At 54.6% G+C, this 19,996-nt stretch overlaps 1 protein-coding gene across 2 annotated transcripts in view; it reads left to right on the forward strand.

Annotated features, from left to right (window-relative positions):
• The first annotated feature begins 5,894 nt into the window (after nucleotides 1-5,894).
• Nucleotides 5,895-19,996, forward strand: part of NGEF (neuronal guanine nucleotide exchange factor) — an 86,465-nt gene continuing 72,363 nt past the window's right edge. Inside the window, exon 1 of one of the 2 annotated variants that reach the window (XM_016134728.2) lies at nucleotides 5,895-6,050. The gene's annotated coding sequence lies outside the window, so the exon portion shown is untranslated. The remainder of the gene's footprint in view (nucleotides 6,051-19,996) is intronic. The other variant, XM_016134730.2, reaches the window with a different exon arrangement.

The following is a 19,996-nucleotide window of genomic DNA, read 5'->3' on the forward strand; positions in this document are numbered from 1 at the left end:
TAAATAAATAATATCAATAATCAGTTTTAACTAGTGGGATTACAAATGATGTGTATTTCCTTTCTGTACTCTTCCCAGGCACGTGTGATCTGAATATTAGTTTTAAAAGGCATTATTTAAAAAATGATCATACGTAGCATAATGACAGGCTTCAAAAGGTGGCTTCAGAGTGCCTATTAACTGTGTCCTGGCCCGAGCATCATGTGAGGAAACATGCTTGCGCAAGGGACCAGAGCTTGTAAAGATGGGCTTGACTCTGCACAAAAATTTAACTTCTATTTGACTCCAAAGGATCAAGGGGTTAAGTGATCAAACACATTCACCGAACACATCCTATGGAGCCGACAGCATTCTAACTTGGGGAGGAGGAGAGAAGGGTCATGGATAAGGTCCCGGAGCTCTCAGCCCTTATTATTTATGTGGGGGGAATAAAGACGAACACCCAGGAACAGAAGGCAGGGGGCCCCATGGCAGGGGGTGGACTGTGATGCTGACAGTGAGTAAACGCAGGAGGAAGCGGGGAGAACGGGGAGAGCCAGGAAGACTTCCTGGAGGAGGGTGTGTGACCTGGGCTAGGCCAGGGAGAAAAGAGAAATGTACAAAGTACAGAGAGCATTTTAGCAGGAGCGCACGGGGCCCGACACACAGTGGGTGCTCAGCCTGAGTCTGAGAAGTGAGGGAACGGCACAGTGCCTGGACGCCTAGGATCGCCATCACTACTCTGAAAGTAAGACGTTTTTTTCTGTTGGTGTTTACGGTTTTTCTTTATCTATGATGTTCCGTAGTCCAACTGTGGGTCATCCAGGTGTGAACTCATTTTAATGTACCTTGCCTAGGACTCAGCATGCTTTTTCAAATATAAACGTATATTTGTTTTCTCGATTTGTTCTCCAGATGTCTTTTGATTTGTTTTTTACATTTTTCATCTCTTGGGCTCCTGGAGCTTCCTTCTGGGTGATTTTCTCCAATCTGTCTTCCCAATTACTAAATCTAACGTTGCGTCTACGAGTTTTTCAACGTGCGATGAGCTATCAAGCCAAGATTTGCACCTTAAGTGCAAATCAGTAAGTGTAGGTAGCTAGTGTGAATCGGGCAGCGATATGCTGCCTGATTCCAACTCCATGACATTCTGGAAAAGGTAAAACTATGGAAACGGCGAAGCGAACGATCAGCGGTTTCCAGGGGCTTGGGAATGAGAGAGAAACAGACGAAGCACAGAGTACTTTCAGGACAGTGAATGACGGACACATGTCATTCATTAAACATCTGTCCAAACCCAGAGAGCATGCACCACCAAGCGTGAACCGTAACGTGAATATGGGTGATTGCAACGCATCGATGCAGGCTCATTAGCTACAGCAGACGTACCCTCCGGCAGGAATGTCGCTAGTGGGGGAGGCTATGCGTGTGCGGGGGGAGGGGGCACCTGAGAAATCTGTACCTTCCCCTCCACGTTGCTGCGAACCTAACAGTGCTCTAAAAAACAAGTCTTAAATTATTAAAAATGGTTTCCTATGCTTATTTTGTAGATTTTACTCCTTCATCTCTTTAAGCACCTAAACGTAACTTATTTTTTTTGTCTTTTTTTAAATATTACTCCATTGTTTCTACTTCCTCGGGTGTCAACTCTTCTATTATTGTGGGACTCCTTTGTTCTTATTCCTCAAATGCTTTATAATTTGTGATAATGCTATTTTAATCATTTATATTTATTTACGTTTTTATATTGGTCTTCCTCGAACGTTTTATACTTTTGTGTGCGTGAGCTCCTCTTGCACAGCAAGTACCGGAAGTGGGTGGTGGGGGGGTGTTACCACTAGACCCCCGACCTCCCCGCAGTTATCTCTACCTTAGTCTTAAGAGCTCCTGCTGTCTCAACTTTCTTTCTCGGTTTCTACTATAGAGTTTCGGAATCCCATGAGTGGAGAAAGTTTGGACCCCGTGTATAAACCCAGCTCGGTCTCTATTTTCCTGTAGGTGATTCTATTTCTGCCCATGACCTAGGACATTTTTTAACTTTTTAAATCAGAACTCCCCTCCAAACTTCCTCCTGCGCTTGGGTCCGAAGGCCTTGATTCTCGTTCCCACATGGCTATTAACTTAAAACAAACACATCCCCTGGCCATGTGTGTAACAGTCCCTGAAGGACATGGGTAGATGCGGAACGACCTAAGAAGTACCTGTTCATTTACGGCACCTGGAGATTTATTTACCTTTCTTGCTCTTGAAATCAAATATGTGTTTACATTACATATACATAATACACATCTACATCTATATTCAGCCTTGCTGTGTGTTCGGAAAATTTTACGTGACCTTGGGCAAGCTATCTAACCTCTGGATGTCTGGCTTTCTCATCATGAGACTACGATAAGATAATTAAACAAGTTAATTCGTGTAAAATGCTTAGAGCCCAGCCTGACCCAGAGGTGGTTCATGCTGCAGCCCAGTTCCTTTTCTTGACCAGGCCTGGTCTATAACCTTTATATATTTCACATGCATTTTTTTAAATAACCAAGCAATTTTTTAAAAAAGTTCAAATATTTCTATGTCTCTCCTCTCCCAATTCCCAACCTCAAACTCAACACAGGAAGTTATTAGATAATCTTAAGAGAAATTCTCTTACAATGAATTAAACTTAAGATACTTGAATACTCGATTCCTGCCAATGAACGATTATAATAATCACTTTAAAAGAGTTGGTTATTATGATTGTTAAGTCTATTTATTAATGCCCTATCAAAAATGATCACCCAGAAAACATCACAAAAGCCTCTCTGGTCAAGGGCTTCTCCATGCAGGCTGCTATGACAAGATACCACAGACTGGGGGCGCTTTTAAACAATAGAAATTCATTCCTCACAGCTCTGGAGGCTGGGAAGTTCAAGATCAAGTAACTGAGGGATTCAGTACCTGGTGAGAGCCCACTTCCTGGTTCATAGAGGTCATCCTCCCTGTGACCTCACACAGCAGAAGGGGCAAGGGAGCTCTCTGGGGTCTCTAATTCCACTCACGAGGGGTCTGCCTTCATAACCTAACCACCTCCTGCAGGGCCTGCCTCATAATATCATTGCCGTGGGGTTTAGGTTTCAACATATGAATTTTCAGGGGACACAAACATTCAGTTTATGGCACTCGGTTTCACCCCAGAATATTTCTATAGCCGAAAAACAGACAATCGTTAAAAAGAGTGAAGGACTTCAAGGTGTGTTGATTTGGAAAAGTATCAAGACGATAGGTACAGAACAGTACATACATGCCGAGGTCTTGCCTAAATAAAACAAAAAATACAGGTATGTGTGTGTGTGAGAGAGACAGAGACAGAGACAGAGTCACGGAGAGACACAGAGCAATCATGCATAGAGAGAATATTTCTAGAACACTCACAAAACTGCTAGCAGAGATTATGTAAAATGTTTTGAGCAAGAGAATGACAAGTTCAGGGCTGTGTCGGCAGACCCACATGAGTGGGATGGGGTGGGAAGGACTGGAGACAATTAGGAAAGAATGAGTCCAGGAGGCCTGTGTACGGGACAATGCAGTGGTCCAGGTAAGAGCTGCTGGGGGCCTATTCTGAAGCAGAGATGGTGTGGAGGGGAAAAAGAGAAATGAGAGTCACTCTCGGGGTGCTCCCAGTGGCACCCCCAGGCCCTAGCACAGTATCTACACTTCACTAGGTGCTCGACAAACATACACGGTAAGTGGACTCCCGCAAGAAAGACAGAATTCCAGCTTCCAGAGATCGCCATCCCTCCGAGCCCCTCAGGACTCCAAGACCTCGTCGCCCTCTTCTCGGAGGTCGCTCGCCCAGCCCTGGACCGGGGTCAGGAGGTGGGGCCCACAGGCAGGTGCGGCTTGGCGCATGCTCTCCTCAAGCTTCTTCTGGCCTGGCCTTGCCCCCCAGGAGAGTGGGACCAGTTCCCCCTCTGGCCACGGCCCTCGCCCCACCAGGCACCCCCACAGTCTGCCGGACTGCAGGCCCAGCTCTGAGCTGGGCCCAGTGTGCAGGTGGCACGAGGGGTGTCTCCAAAAAGCTGTGGGCCCCGCTTCCTTCAGGGGCTAAAGGGAGCCAGGAAGGTGGCTAATGAGAGCGAGGGAAAGAGAGTCAAGGGGAGCAGATCCAACCCCCCACGCACGCGCGCACACACGCGTCAGCTACTAACACACTTTGCACTGAGCACACGCTTAAAATAGGCTTAGTTAATGAGCGAGACAAAGAGAGGAGAGTGAGCAGGAAGACAAGGAACCTCGGGGGAGCGGCGCGTGAGGGCCAGATGAAGGCAAGGGAGTCCGTGCTCCTGGAGAACAGCGCGTCCGGTGGGCAACCCCGCCCCAAGCCCTCGATGCGGAGGCTCCACCAGGAGCCTTTGGCGAGGGAGGCAGGGAACGGGGAAGGAGAGGAACTGTTTTTATCCTGGTGTCTTCTGGCCTAATGTGGGGTCTGGGGTATAGTGTCCTGATCAAATGTGTATTGGATAGATGGATGGATGGATGGATGGATGGATGGATGGATGGATCGATGGATGGATGGATTGATGGATGGGCAAATGGACAAATAGAAAGATAGACAGATGGCCGTGTCGATGGACAATGGATAAATAAGAGACTACTTCTATCTGGCTTTCAGAGGTAAACCTGAAACCGTTGTTCTACGGCGATCAGACGGCTGTGACCAACAGCTTTCAAACACAGCCCTCGGTGATCCTTGCCTCCCCGTGGTCAGGCCTTTGTGTAACCCCCTACCTTTGAGTGTAGGCCGACCTGATGACTTCCTCCTAATGAGGAGAATACAGCAAAAGTGATGGCCATCTTCCTCGCACGCCTTGGTGGCCGGCTGCCGTGGAGGAGGGGTTTATGTGGCAGCCGCAGGCCAAGAGCCGCTGAGGAGCCGAGGCCGCGGCCAGACAGCACACAGGGAACGGAGTGTGGTCAACGGGCTCGCGAGCGTGGACGGGGCCCCTTCCCCCGCAGAGCTGCGAGACGCGGCCCCAGCCCCGTGGCGGAGCCTGTGAGCGGCTCTGGGCAGAGAGCCCGTCCAGGCCATGCCCGGTTCCTGACCTGTGGGAACAGTGGGTAGCAAAGCTGTGCTGTTTGAAGCCACCAAGTTTGGGGCTGATTTGTTGCCAGCGATCAACAGCTAATACAATGGCTGATTTACATTTAACATAAAAACGGAAGACCTTCTGGCAAATAAACTTGGCAAATGATGGTGGTGGTTAAGAGCCCGGATTTTTACCTGGGTCTGAACCCTGGATTCCCAATCTACTAGCTGTGTGGCTTTGGGCAAGATCATCTACTTTTCTAAGCCTCTGTCTCTGCATCTTTAAAATGGGCATAATTCTCTGCTCAGAGATTCACACAAGGATAAAGTGATTATGTAAACTACTGAGCCTGGTACCTGTCACTGGATAAAAGGTACTTATTAGATAATAATAGTAATAGTAATAATAATGGAGCAAGTTCTCTCTTAAAGCGGAGAGTGTCCCATACCTGGAAGTGACCAAGCTGAGGTATGCTGGCCACGTGCAGGAAGTAAATGGAACCCTTAAGGACCCCAGGCCCTTTCCCCAGCCTCAGATTCGAGAGCCGTGTGGCCAGTCGGCCAAGGCCAGGGGGCAGAGGAATGAGGCGAGTGGAGGGACCAGCAGGGTTACCTGGGACCAGGGAGTCGTGCCAGCTGCTCCCAGCCTTCAGCGTGGGTAGTGTCTTCCCTCCCTCACCGCCTCCGGGTCGGGTATGCAGCCGCCACCCTGACTGGGCCCATGGGCCCAGGAAGGTAAACACCCAGCCAGGAAGTGATCGCCGCAGGCTGGCGTGGGGCCAGCTCCAGGCTGAGGCAGGTCTGAAGGTCAGGAATGCTGCCCAGGGAGCCTTTTCCAGGAGGGGACAAAGATTTCGCCTCGGGCAGTGCTCTGGCCGGAGCAGAGGGTGGGTGGCCCTTGCTGGGACAGGCCAGCCTGCTCGGAGGCCCACACGGTGACAGAGGACAGGACAGGAAGAGCCGTCAGGACATCAGGACAGCCCGACACCCAGGGGCTCCTCACAGGCAGGTGAGCAAATAGTTTTGGTTTTTTCTTTTAATGAAATGTGATGAAACAAGAGATAGAAGGGCGGTTGCAGCCAGGGCGGGCGGCAGAGACCCCCGGTGGGCGGCAGAGACCCCCGGCAGGTGTGTGAGGGAGAGGGGACCGCTGCCCACCCTTCACTGAGAGAGCTCCAGGAGCGAAACAGCCCAGAGCTCACTCAGAAGACCCGTCCGGTCTTGGCTATGCCAGGCTCCCTGCCAGGACTCAGTTTCTCCGTCTGTGACCTGGGCAGATTTCCTTCCGGCTCCTCCCCAGTGATGGCTGCGGGGCCAGCGAGCTAATAAACGCCGCCGGCTACAAAATTTGCAAAAGGAAAACGTGGGGCCCCGTGTTCGAACATCATTACGAACTTCAAGGATGAAGAATTTTAAAATCGTTACGAATTGCAGCCGCGGAGCCTCACACCAAGGGAGCGGCCCTTCTCAGAGCAGGGTCCTCTGTGACTGCCCGGCTCAGACGCCCAGGGCTGCAGCTACCCAAACTGCGATTGCCACGGGCCTGTGGCTCAAACCTCAGGGCCGGGAAGCACACCTGGGGGGCAGAAGGCACAGCAGTGAGGCGACAGAGCCGCCCCCGTACGTCGTCCCCTGGTGCTCAGGGTCCCACCTCGAAAGGACAAAAGGCCCCACCCCTAGGACCGTCCTGGACCTGTACCTGGCTGGCATCAAGCCGAAGCGCGGTGTGGCTTGAATATCTGGGGACACTGCCTCCTTGGATGTGACAGGGTCAGGCTCTTCTTTGTTGTTTTGATGTAGAGTCCGGGACATCCGCGCAATCGCCGAGGGGACTTGGGTGCCTGTATTTTTGACAGTTCTGCCACATTCCGACAATCGCCAGCGCATCTCTCTGCCTTTTGGGACAACGCTTGTGCTAAGCCACCCTGCCCTGCACGGTCTCGCCTTCGTCCTCCCTCCCCGCCTCCCTCTCCGTCTCTCCGCTCAGATTGTCCCCTTCTCTTCCCTTGTCACTGCCGCCACGTCCCCAGCGGCCCTGGGCATCGCTTGGCCTCGGGCAGGAGAAACTAGGTGTCTTCGTGGGTGACCTAAGCTCGCTGGTGCGTGAAAGCAGACAACGGACCGCCCGCCTCGACCCCGCTCTCAACCTGGAGTCCAAGTTGTCTTGAAAGCGCCTCCCTCAGAGGGTGTTGCCCTGGGAGAGGCCGAGGTGGCCCGATGACAATGGGAGTGACGGACCACAGGCTTCCGCCCCTCCTGCCAGAGATGGAGGAGGATAGCTCCCTCAAGAGTGTCACCTTGTGTGTGGCAGACACCTCTGGCCTCAGCAAGGGCAGCCCAGTGGTCAAACCAGCCCAGAGGCTCCGAGAAGGATGCCAGGCCTCCCCGCCCCGCCTGCTGGCTCCACCGGAGTGTCTGTCCCCACAAGGGGCCAGCCTACCAGCCCTAAACCCGTCACCCCATCTCCCAGGACGGGGGCCCTGCCACGCCTCCATGAGCCTATTGCCTCCCCAAGTCGGGGGTCAGCTCTGACACCCTGAGGTTACCCCCAGCACCACCCTAATATGGCAAAATTCCCCCCTTAGTCCTTCATCAAATAACTGCTAAACATCTTGTTACGCGAAGCTTTGGGGAGGGGCTGGGGGCACAGACAGGAGACGTAGGAGCCGAGGCCGGGTGTGAGGGCGCCCCGAGGATGGTCATGGGGTCGTGGCGCTGACCGGCCGGGGGGTACACCCAGGACTCTGAAGGCAGTCTCTACTCAGAGCCCCCCTCTGCGTCTTTGGGGGGCTGCTGGGGCCGAGCAGCCTGGGCCTCACGAGGCATTTTCTTTGCGGCCCCCTTGAGCTCAGTGCTGGCCACGTGTGAGCCGGCAGACCAGGGCGCGGCCAGAGAGCCTGCGGCCGGGCTCCTTCCCTGGGTGACGGCGGCCTTCGAGGCCCCTCTCTCGGGGGACAGCTCTCCGGGTCTGCACAAAGACACTGAGCACCATAGACGGGGTGACACTGGGGGCGCCCCTCGGGGGGCTGGTTAAGGACCTGGGTGTCTGGGAACCTGGGTCAGCCCGTCTCTTGATCTTTCTACCTCAACTCACCTTACCTTTGGAATGGGAAAAAAAAAAAGTCGCATGTTGGAATGAAGGGAGGGCCATCAAAGGGTAATCACAGAGGCATGCCCGGAGGAGGCGGCCTTTGAGCTGGGCATCATTAAACAATCTTAGTCACTCAGTAATTATTGTGTGAGAGGAGAGGAGCTGTGGGGTATGGCTGCGGGGTAAAGTAAGGCGCTCTCACTTGAAAACGAGGGACTAATTCTTTCACGTGTACCCTAAATGTTGCGACTTCTTGAAACAGCACGCGTGCCCAGAGGGCACGACCCCAGGCGGCCCAGGAGCCCAGCAGGGCCTGCGGCTGGTGGAGGCAGAGGCCTGAACTGGCCAAGCAAGCGCGAGGCCTGTTCACAATGATGCTCACGGGACGGGTTTGCGGGAGCAGGAGGAAGGTGGATGCGTGGACCCTCAAGGCCCCCCGACCCCTGCAGATCGCAGTGAGGGTTCGTGTGGCCCGTGAGTCTTGGGGGGCCCCGCCCCTCACTGGCCGGCTTTGCCTCAGTCGCCTTCACTTTCGGCTGAGGCCCAAAGGGCAGCACTGGTATCTCCTACAGCGAGACATTTCTGACCATCAGCTCTCTAGGTCTTCGATGAGTTTTTAAATGAGATGCTGATTCGTTATTAATTAATGAGCCTGTTTACTACCAGAGACAGACCCTTTAAAACATAAGCTCTGCAAAGAACCAGCCGTTTAAACGGCGCCTTAAAAGGCAGGAAGGGTCCAGCCAGGATAAGGAAGGAAGGAACACCGGGCCTGAGGACCTTGACCCCCAGCTCCCGCCCAGAAGTGGTAAAGGTCAGTCCTCGTGGCTGACTTGGGCAGCTTTGCTCAGTCCCAAGTGCAAGTTAACACGACCTGGTCGGCTCATTATTTCGAGCTCCTCGCAGACCGAGGCTTAGAGAGGGGCCTCGTTCAGCCAGGGGCTCAGCATGTGCTGCACGTCCCCAGCCGCCCTGGGCATTGCTTGGCCTTGAGCAGTAGAAACTAGGCGTTGGGCCAGCAGTGATGAGACTGATAGATGCGCAAACCCCCCGCCCTCTCCCGAGCCCCACGCCTTCATCCCTGTCCCCCCGGCTGCCTCACCCCTTCTCCTACTGCCCAAATAAGTAGATGAAGAAAACCCGGTTTCCCGCTGACAGCTCCCTCACTCAGCCTCCCCGAGCCAAAGCAGATTCCCGTAGACGCTCCCTAACGGGATGAAAAACTTCCAAGTATTTGAAGACGATAAAACCCTGACATCGTGGGCTTTATTTTTCGCGATGCCCTTTAAGACATAAACCCGCTCATGAAAGCGAGTACATCTATAAACAGAGTTTTCGCTCTCATCCGGGGGATAAAAACATTCCTCGGAGATGCTTGGGCCCTGGAAGAAAGGGAGCCTCCTCTCCTGTCGAGTTCCTTTTTAGGAAATTAGCGTCAAGCTTTAAAACGATGTTAAGGTTCTTTGTTTCTGGATTAAAAAGGCATCTATCTGGCACATGGACAGTTCTTCCTGGTGCCTGAGTTATCAGAGCGGCCGCCTGAAACTTTCCCTTCTACAGTTTTCTGGCCTCTTCAGGACCCATTCAGAGTCAAGATCAAAGTCACGGCTAACTCAGGGGTCCAGGTCAAGGGTAAGACAAGGCAAGATCCTAACTTGGGGTCAAAATGAAGCCATCTTGATGTTCGATCAAAGAAAAACAGACCCGTGGAGGCTATGTTTGGAGAAATGTTATCATTGCTGATTTGTGTATTCACTGGAGAAATATCACAGAACTTGCCAAAGGAAAGTAGCATCTTTTAACCGCAGGCCCAGGCCGTGGAGGCTCAGGTGGCCCTCCCGGCTGGGTCTCTGGCTACTCCCGTTCCTCTCTGACTTCTCTGTAGTCTTATAAGGTCGTGTTCTCAGGAAAGGCTGTTTGCTTTAAGTAGGAATGTTCTACATGAAAGCTGGAGAGAAATAGTTTGGGACTCAGGCCTTTCCCGTCACTTTGCCTCGGGCTGACCTCGCCGAGTCAGTCCGCCTCCCTGACTCTCCAGGCCCTCCTCTGTAAAAATGGGGGAAATGGGACAAGGACAGTAACGATCGTAAAGGATCACCCCACGCGTTCAATGAGATGATGAACATAAAGCGCTTGCCGCTCACGATTTTGGCCATTACCATCCCAACAGGCCTTGGGGGAGAAAATGGATCCTTTTTTCCAATATAAAAGTTGTGTTTAAGCAGCAGGGGGAGAATTGATCAGTTCACATGGCCGGACTTTGAGCACTAAACACCAATGTGTACAGACAACCCTCAGATGTAGAGAACTGGGGTCCCTTGAAGAGCCCAGACCACCTGCCCCAGGTGTCCTGCCCCAGGCATCCAGGCCGGACAACTTGGAGAAACTCCTTTTTTTGGTGGCGCCATTCAGGACTGCCTGCTGTCCATCCGGAAGACCGTACACCCCACAAAGTTTTCCTTGGGGTGTTGGCACATGAGACCCAATGATTATTTCCCTCCAGTGAATAAAAGTTCTTGATAAGTGAAGGCATTTTTTTTTTCCTGGCAAATCTAGCTGATGCTTCAAATCTTTTTTAAAGACTAGTTTTGTAGAGGCGGGTATGAAAAGAATCTGAGGAGATAAATTGTGGGTCCCCCTCCCAGATTTAGGGCTCCATCTGTAGAAGAGGGTTATACATCTGCTGTAACAAATGATCAACACTTAGTGGATTAAAACGTCACAATTCAGCATCTTACAGCTCTGGAAGGCAGAGTCCAAAATGCGCCTCGCTAGGCGGAAACCGAGGCGTTGGCAGGTCTGCCCTCCCCGCCCCCCGGAGGCTCTAGGGGACAGTGTTTCCCCCCTTCTTCCAGCTTCCAGAGGCTGCCCACTTTTCTAGCCTCCTGGCCCCTTCCTCCATCTGCAAAGCTGACAGCATTGCCAGACGCTGGACAGCAGAAGGGGCCAGTAGATGAAGAGAGGTCCCCACGGGCCCCTGCAGGAGCGGGCTGTGTGCAGACGGGCTTCTCCTGAGGGGTGCGTGGGGCTTCAGAGGACAGGGCACGGCACGAAGGAACAGGAGGATGGAGCAGGGCCGCCGCCAGGCGGGGCTGCGGGCATTCCCCGGAGGGCTAGTCTAAGCCGACAGCCACGGCCAGAAGCCAGTCAGCAGGGATGAAAGAAGCTTCGAGGGCGGAGGCCGCAAGGGTCAGGAAGCATCACAAACGGCCGGGGATCCAGGCCCTGGGGAGACGGTGCCCAGGGCTGCTGTGGTCTGGGGCCTGGGGGCTGGGCGGCCCTCTGGCGGCAGCCCCCAGCTGGGCTCTCGAGGGTCTCCTTGGCGGGGGGTGGGGGGGGCGGGACAGGCCTCGAACACCCAGCAGAGCTGTTTTGTGTGCACTGGATATGCCCTGCGGTGCCTGGCAGGATTTGGGCTATTGGTAATTAAAAGCACATGGATTCATGAACACAAACAAGTATGTGTCAGAGAAACGGGGTGGCAAACACCCCAGAGGGCGGTGGCCTTCACCTTCTGGGGACTCGACGGAAGCCCCGCCCTTCCCCCCACTCCCTACTGTGCGAACACACAGCCCTGCACACGGCTTAGGAGGTTTTCACGCTGGCTCTGGCTGAGGCTCCTGTGTCAGGAAGCCGCGTGGAGCAGTGGGCCGTCAGAACCCCCGCCGGGTTCGCGGCCAGGCGGAGCTGCCCCCCCTCTGGAGATGGGCCCACGGGCAGCGGAGGGAAGAAAGCCTCAGTTCAGAGCTGACCCACGTGGTGTCTGGCTCAGCCAGGTAATTTCAAGTCGGTGCTTCTGGAACGTCCCTCATTCATTTCCTCGCCACGGTTACCATTTTCGGTGTACCCGTGTAGCACCTGCGCTATTGACATATTCCACAGACTGGCTTTAAATTAAGTTCTTTGTTCTCATCCTAAGCATTCCTATCCGTGAAATCGCAGGTTTGCTGCGCTAATTGGATTCTTTTCTAAAATACATGATATTAATTTTTTTGACTGACCAATGTACCAAACAAAGATCAGTCCCCGGCCACGGGTTCAAATCCCACGCAGCCGGAAGGAGCACGGCAGACTTTCTAGATTCATCTAAATCCCGTGACACTTGTAGACGAGAGAGTGTCGCGGGAAACCACAGCCCCCGATGCCTCGGCCGCTGCCGTTTGTTTGTTTTGTGGGTGCCGTGTCTCGCTCCTGTCACTCACTGACGCCAAAGCCGCCATCCCGGCCTTCCTGCTCCGGTGGTCCCCGCGGCTCTACCGCATCCCCGCCCCCCACCCGTTCTCTTTCACTGCTCATACTCCCCTCTCTGCGCACCACCAAGGCCCAGGACCCCCCCCCCCGTGCCTCAGTTTACAGCATGCCTCAGTGAACCTTCCCCGGGGGCCCGAGTCACCTCCCTTCCCCACCCCCCTCCCCCCACAGGCCTGTGGGGAGATCACAGGATGAGGTCGGGAGGTGTGCAAGGGCCCTGGGAAAGCTTCCGGCACCGCACAGACGACAGAAACGTCCAGAGGAGAGAGCGAGAAGCCGGAGGAGGGGCGCTCACATCTGGGAAGACGGGGGACGTTCTGCTGGGGCCCCAGCTAGGCGGCCATGTCCGCGTGACTAGGGCCTGGCACAGGGCGAACACGGCCATGCTCAGCCTCTGAGGGGACGGAGCTCACCGAGGACGCAAGGACACTACTGACCAGGTCAACCTCCTGTCCTGGATCTGGGTGTTGAAAACCTGGATGTACCACATCCCAGGAGATGTAGTGTTGGACCACTGGGAGGTAATGCACGGGAATCCCTTCAAGCCGAGATACGAAAAAAATGTTTAGAGCTTTTATTGGAAAAATACAAGGAACCTGCTAATCCGGCCTAATCAAAACGCCTCCGTTGACCCCCTGGCCGTCCGGCCCACGGCCCCTGGTCATTGGCCTGGTCTCTGTGTCAATCTTCATTCTGGGAAAGAGGATCTGATTGGCTCAGCCAAGCTTCCTCCTGGGTCAAGGGTCCACTCTGTCCTGGTCAGACCATGGCCCTCAGGGGTCTCCTCCTTCAGGGCTAGGCAGACTCTCCAGAAAAGCATTCTGGAGTGGTTGGGCAAGAATGCCTGCCTTTCGGTACAAACTCTGGTCACCCAGAGCCACACTGAGCAGTGAGGTTGGGATTCAGATGTTCCCAACCGGAAATGCAAGGGCCCCCTTCCTTCCTTTGCCAGTTGTTATGAACCAAATGTTGACAACCCCCTCAACATTAAAGCCCAGACCCCCAGCGTCATGGCGTTTGGAGATGGCTAGCCGAGGTCACGAGGGCGGGGCCTCATGATGGGGCCCCATCAGGAGAGGCCTGGTGCGAAGAGGAAGAGCAGGCTGATGCTCCGCATCTCTCCTCCGCTTCCCTCCCCTTCCTCCTTCCCTCTCTCCCTGCTTGTCCCTCTCTCCCCCCATCTCCCTCTCCCCTCTGCACACACCCAGGAAAGGCCGTGTGAGGACATAGCCAGAAGGTGGCCCATCTGCAGGCCAGGAAGAGAGTCCCCCCCGAGAACCCGACCCCACTGTACCCTGACCCCAGGCTTCCAGGCTCCAGACCCGTGAGAAAATCAACATCTCGGTCAAGCCGCCCAGGCCCTGGGATTTCGTTAAGGCGGCCCAAGCTGGTCTAGGACACCGCATTGGTCTCGCCATGTTTAGCAGACCTTTTTATAACGCCTCTGGGGTGCGGGTTGACAGATGAGTTCATAGCAACTCCGACCTGCCAATGTCCCCACTCCTAGAAGCCAGCAAAGGCCCGGGGTTGGCGTGCGGCCCCCTGCGCGTCACGGTCTCCGTCGGGCTGTGGAAACGGCGGTGTCCACATCTGTGTAGCGTCTGTTTTGCCCTGTGACTGGGACCTCGGCAGCCCTGGCCAGCCTCCCTCTGGCTGGGTCCAGCAGACCTTGGCCCACAGGCGGGCGGCAGCTCGCCAAGGGTGGCGGCTGGCTCGGGGCGGCTCCCCCAGAAGGTGTTGTCCTTCTCCCCGGGTCACTCACTCCTGTTCCTCACAGCCTGTCTGATGAGAAGCGAAGTTAATTAGGGACAAGTTTCCCTAACGGCAGAAGGCACAGAGGCCGCTAGCTCCGGCTCCGGCTTCTCTCTGAGAAAGTAGGTTGAGCCTGCTCCTCCCCCACCCAGCTGAGCAGAGCTGCTTTCCCTGACTGGCCAGAGGGGAAGGCGCTCCTTGGAGCTGCCACCAGCCAGTCCCCAGAGGCGAGGCACAGATTTCACTCACTGGGACAGAGCTGAGGCTCCGACGGACCCTTGGTTCCTTTTCCCAAACCGTACCTGCTTTTTACGTCAAACACCGTGTACGTTTCACAAGCTTGGATTCTTTTCCCACGGAAAGGTAAAAGCGGCTGAAACAGGCGGACCACTCGCCGAGCGGCAGAGGGTAAAGCAGCCGCCTGCAAGCGCTGTTTGTGGCCCGTGCATGTGACGCCGGGCGCGTAGTAGCCCCGTTTGATCCTCGCGGGAGTCTCCGTAAGGAAGGGGAAGCCGAGGAGGGGCGCGCTCATGCTTGGGGTGAAGGGGGGTGTTCGGACAGTCCCTCCTGCCTGCCCTCTGGGGTCCTGTGCTAGGGGCCCACGTCTGTCACGTGACCCCGGGTCGAGCACATGGCTATGACCAGGGCCGCCCCAGTGAGCCAGGTGTAACTGTCACTCCACAGGCAGGAGGCTGAGGACGGAGGCTGAGGACTGAGGACAGGGGCCCAGAGCCCCCCCCACAACCCCCAGGACACACGGGGGTGGCGCACACCTCGTCTTCCCCTCCGTCCCTGGGGTCCCGGGGCTTCCGCCTGACTTAGACATCAAAGGAAGGGGGAAGACCCCCCAAGAGTTGTTGGGCAGCATAAGAAGGAGCCGCCCGGGCTAGCCGTCCCCCCTCACTGAGAAGCCTGAGAGTGGCTGTCGTGCTTAGGTGCATAACGGCCACTTCAGGGAGGTCACCCCTGTACCTCCCTGTCCCCTGTCCCCAAACTACCCAGGACTCCCCATGAAGGAGCTTCCACACAGTGTGGAAGGAGGTTTGCTGAACAGAGTCTGGGTCCCCGGGGAAACCGATGGCTCGGCCCCTCAGAAAACACGGGGCCGGTGTGTCCTGCCGCCTGGCTTTGCCCCCTGCTGCCCGCTCTGTCCTGCGCTCTGCTCTTTGATTAGGGCGGCGGAGCTTCCTGCGCAGGTGCTCCCCCTCCTCCGGCCGTCTCTCCACCCTCCCCCACGTCACCGTGTGTCACCGTGGCACCGTGGCCCTTCCTGTCCTCCCAGCTCCAGGGTGGGGCTCTGGGGCCTGCAAGACCCAAGATCCAATTCTGCCGCAGCCACTTCGCAGCTGGGTGACCTGGAGCAAGTAACTGAGTCACTCTAAGCTTCAGGTTCTTCATCTCTAAAATGTGACTAATAATAATAGTCCGTTTCTTCCCCACCAACCGCGGGGGCTGCATGGGGACCAGATGAGTTAAAGAGAAAGTACCGGAAACAAAGCCACCGTTCTTCACTCCGGGAAGCAAGAGCAGCGTCTGCCGCTTGGGGCCGCCCCTCTCCGGAGCGGGTTCGCCTCGGTCACTGCCTTCTGGCCAAGTCACTGCTGTCCTGCACCGCGAGCTGCCCAAGTCCTGTCCCCTTCAGAACCCGCCGGGTCGGGTGGCTGTCCCGTCTGGGCACGCTCCCCAGCACAGAGGAAGGCTCGTGGCCTGCGGGTGCAGGAAGCCATGGCCCTCTGGGAAGAGCGGCCAGCTAAAGCCCTGGTGGCCCTTGAGACGTCGAGGGAGGGGGCGAGAGGAGACGAGAAGGACGGAGGACGGACGCTGATAGGGGAGGGGACGTGGCCCAGGGGCGGGGCGGCGGGGAGGCACAGGACGGCGGGTGCCGGGAGCCTCGCCCGGGAGGACGACAGGCCCGGCAAAGAGGAGGAGAAAGTGAGCCCCTCGCCTAAGGCCCCGCTGAGGGCCAGGGATGGCCTGGTGTCCAGGCGTGACGGAGGGGAGGTGCTGGCTGGTGGCGCTGAGTGCAGGAGGAGTCTGGGGAACAGTTCACGTTCCAGAACTCTCCGCCATACCTCGCCCACTCCTGGAGGAGCCAGAAGGCCTGGCCTCAGCTGTGCCCAGCGCATAAGCCCGGGAGCCCCAAGGAGTCCAGTCGCAGAGAGAGGGCAGCAGAGAACCCCAACCCTCTCTCCGGCCCCAGCTGACAACAGCAGAGGCCAGCACAGGCTCAGGATACGGGTCTGGTCCTCCATCCAGGCCCTAGCCACCATGCCGCCCAGTCCCTCCACCATGCCTGCGGGTCAGTGTGACCCCTCAGTGATTCTGGAAGCGACGACCATGACGAGCCCAGAGGAAAGGAGATTTGCCAGATCAGAGAGGCGGTTCTCGGGCCGTGGTCCCCAGACCAGCAGCAGTTGCAGCGGAGAACTCGCTAGAAACACAAATTCTCGGCCTGCCCCCCATCTCCTTTACCAGGAACTCTGAGGGGTGGGGCCCTCCAGGGACGCCGAGGCCTGCTCCGAGGTGAGGACCACTGCTTCAGAGCAAGGAGCTCCCACACGCCACCGCAGCGTGGAGCCGTGCGGAAGAGCGCGGAACGGTGTGGACGGATCGCACAAGTCTGACGTCAGAAGCCGTCGGACACAGAGGAGGACGTCCCGAAGCAGAGTCCATGTGCACCGAGCGCCCAGCACCCAACACAGGCGCGACTGCTCCCTGCTGCGAGAAGCCAGAGGGCGCCCTTGGGGCGGGGCGGGGGCGGGGCACGGAGGCTTCCTCGCCCTGCATCTGGGGCGCTGTCACGCGGGGCGTTGGCATCCAGCACGCTGACGCTTCAGATGTGGACACTTCTTGTGCTCTACCAGACTTTTGATTTTTTCTTTCTTTTAACTACATGAAAGGGAAAAACAGAAGTGTCAGCTTCCTCCGCGTCGTATAGCTTAGTAATCGGCTGAAATCCCTTGGGGATGCCCTGGGGGTCTGTCTCCTGCTCCAGAGAGGAAAAAGCTGGGCATCCTTTGATCCCTGGCCAAAACAGTCTTATGACCGCCACCTAAAAGTGGCCTCCACCGACGGCGGGACAAGCTGGCTAACTAGAGCCAGGAAGAGGAGCTGTCGATCATCACGTCTCAGAACTGAAGCTGCCTTTTCGGTGCAGGCCGCTGCTCCTGCCTCTTTCCTGCTTCATAGATAATATTTGCAGAGAACAAGAGGCCTCATTCAGCCACCTTCATGGATGTTTCGCCAAGAGTTTGTCTTGGAACGGGGACCGGGAAGTCACGTTGCGCAAGGCAACGCTCTGTGGTTGTTCTACACTGGAGGGTTGGACGAAGGCCAAAAGAAGCATCTCGCCTCTCCCGCAAGGACTCTTCCAGGCAAGGTGTTTCAGGGCCTTGAGCGCTGTGGCTCCAACGTCTACCTGTCACGGGGCTAAAGTCAAAACAACGTTCTTTCTGAGAGAATCATGGTCCTCTTAGAGGAATAGCATGACCCCTTATTTTCCTCAAGGATGACAACCCTCCCCCATCACCAGTCGACTCCAGGCGGGTGTCGAACAGGCAAACGGGCGAGCCACCTGCTTATCCAGGAGCTCGCGCTCAAGGCGATCCCACCCAACGTGTGCGGAACCTCCACCCGGAGGAAGCTGGAGAGTCCTCGTCTCCTTCGAAAGCTCCCTGATCAGGCAGACGCCTATACCATGTCACCTGCACGATGACATCTGTTTGGTCATACTGAGTGTGAAACCATCAGCCCCCACTGAAGGAGGCCCAGAGGAAGACTCTTAAAGCATGTTTGCATGAGCGCACGTGGGCTCTGTGCGCCCAGAAGGACCGCCCTACCGGGACAAATAGGCCGGGGTCCGTGCATCACCTGGCACATTCTAAAGCTCACGTCCCTGGGACCTGTTTCAGCCCTACCGAGTCTAAATTCTGGGCACGGGGTCCAGGAATTCGTATATTTAATAAGCTCTTAAGCGTTTGAGATCACTGCACTGCGCTTCCATAAAACCCTCTGAGAGACATCCCTGAGCGGGTCTTAGCACGAGCGATCGGTGATTTTTATCCCTGAACGCAGCAGAATGAGTCCCTGACACACTTCCCTTTCCGGGCTGGCTTCCAGGAAGCTGAGGGGTCATCTGGGCCCATCCGTAGCATGAGTCTTGGTAACAGGAAATCTTTTAACTTCGTCCCTCATTAAGGTTTATGTCCCCACGCTTCTATTCTTCATTCCTTTGTCCTCTTTTTAATTTACACTGCGAGATGTAAGCACAAATATGTATTATATTCACAGATGGAAATAGCACCTCTTTGTGCTCATTTGCATAATAATGCGCAAAGAGCATAACTATGGCCCCGTAGAGTCCACGCTGTGCATCCTCGCATTAGACCCGGGACTTAGGTCACTTTGGCCCTCCCTACGTGACAGTCGATGCCCAGATCCTGTAACTGGTGGGGGAGGATGCAGGGTTCACAGCCCACGCTTGGTTGGCTCCACCCCCCGGCTTGCAACACACAGTGCTTTTCCCAGTATCATCTGGCAAGATTTGGGAACCGTTTAATTCCTTCTGGAAATGTTCTACTTTTTGACCCCCAATAGAGGCGAAGGCACTGGTCCCCACAATGCCTCGGCCCGGTCCAGATCTCCTGCATCTTTTTCCAGCCTCCTTTTTCTTCAAGTAACTCGAACGATTGTCTCTTTCTTACAACTGAAAAAGGGACTAACTGAAACGCTCATGGAAAGAGACAATGGAAACGAATCAAACAATGATAAAATAATGGAAATACCAATGGCATGTTACAGAATATAATGCAAATATTAAAAATGAATACATACACCCAGTTCACAGAAATAGAAACTCTCCCAAAACACATTGTTTAATGGCAGGAAAAAGTAATAAAACCATATGTACATTTTTCCAAATGCTCTGTAGTTTGGGAAAAAAAAAATGTTTAATGCTTTAATTCTTTCGGAGCTTACTTAGGGAATTTATTTTGAGGCTCTAACCTGATATTGTCCCCAAATAGCCAACCAATATTCCAGACTTTAATTGCCACCCCCTCCTTTTGCTTAATAACAATTTGAGATGTAATTCGCCCATTTAGAGGATACAGTTGAGCAGCATTTAGTCTGTTCATGGAGCTGAGCCGCCGCCACCACCATCCGTGCGAGACCTTCTCCTCCTCTCACCAAAAAGAAATCTCATCCCATTAGTCACTCACTCGTCACCCTCCACAACCCTTCCTGCCCCCCGCGACCATGAACCTACTTTGTCTCGATGGATTTGCCTGTTCTGGGTGGTCCATATACGTGAGACCATACAGCGTGTGGCTCCTTGTGACTGGCTTCTTTCCCTTAGCAAGATGATTTCAAGGTTCATTCGTGTCGTAGTGTGCACCGATACTTAATTTCTTTTTAGGGCTGAAAAATATTCCATTTGTGGACACACTCCGTTTTTATTTACCCACTCATCGGTTGTTAGGCATTTGGGTCGTTTCTACTTTGTGCCTATTACGAATAAGGCTGCTATGAACATTCAGGCACAGTTTTTGGTGTGGATGTATCTTTTTTTATTTCTCTTGGGAATATGCTTAGAAATGGAATTGCTGTTTAACCCTTTGAGGGACTACCAGACCGTTTTCCAAAGGCTCTGCACCATTTTACATTTCCATCAGCAGTGTACAGGGTTCCAATTTCTCCACATCCTCACGGACACTTGTCCTTATCTGTCTTTTTGATTACGGCCATCCTAGTGGGTACAGGTACAAAGCGGTATCTCATTGTGGTTTTCACTTGCATTTCCCTGATGACTAGTGATGCTGAGTGAGTTTTCGTGTGTTTATTGACGATTTATATATCTACTC

Source organism: Rousettus aegyptiacus, unplaced genomic scaffold, assembly GCF_014176215.1.
Source record: "Rousettus aegyptiacus isolate mRouAeg1 unplaced genomic scaffold, mRouAeg1.p scaffold_m13_p_2, whole genome shotgun sequence".
NCBI classification, from domain to species: domain Eukaryota; kingdom Metazoa; phylum Chordata; class Mammalia; order Chiroptera; family Pteropodidae; genus Rousettus; species Rousettus aegyptiacus.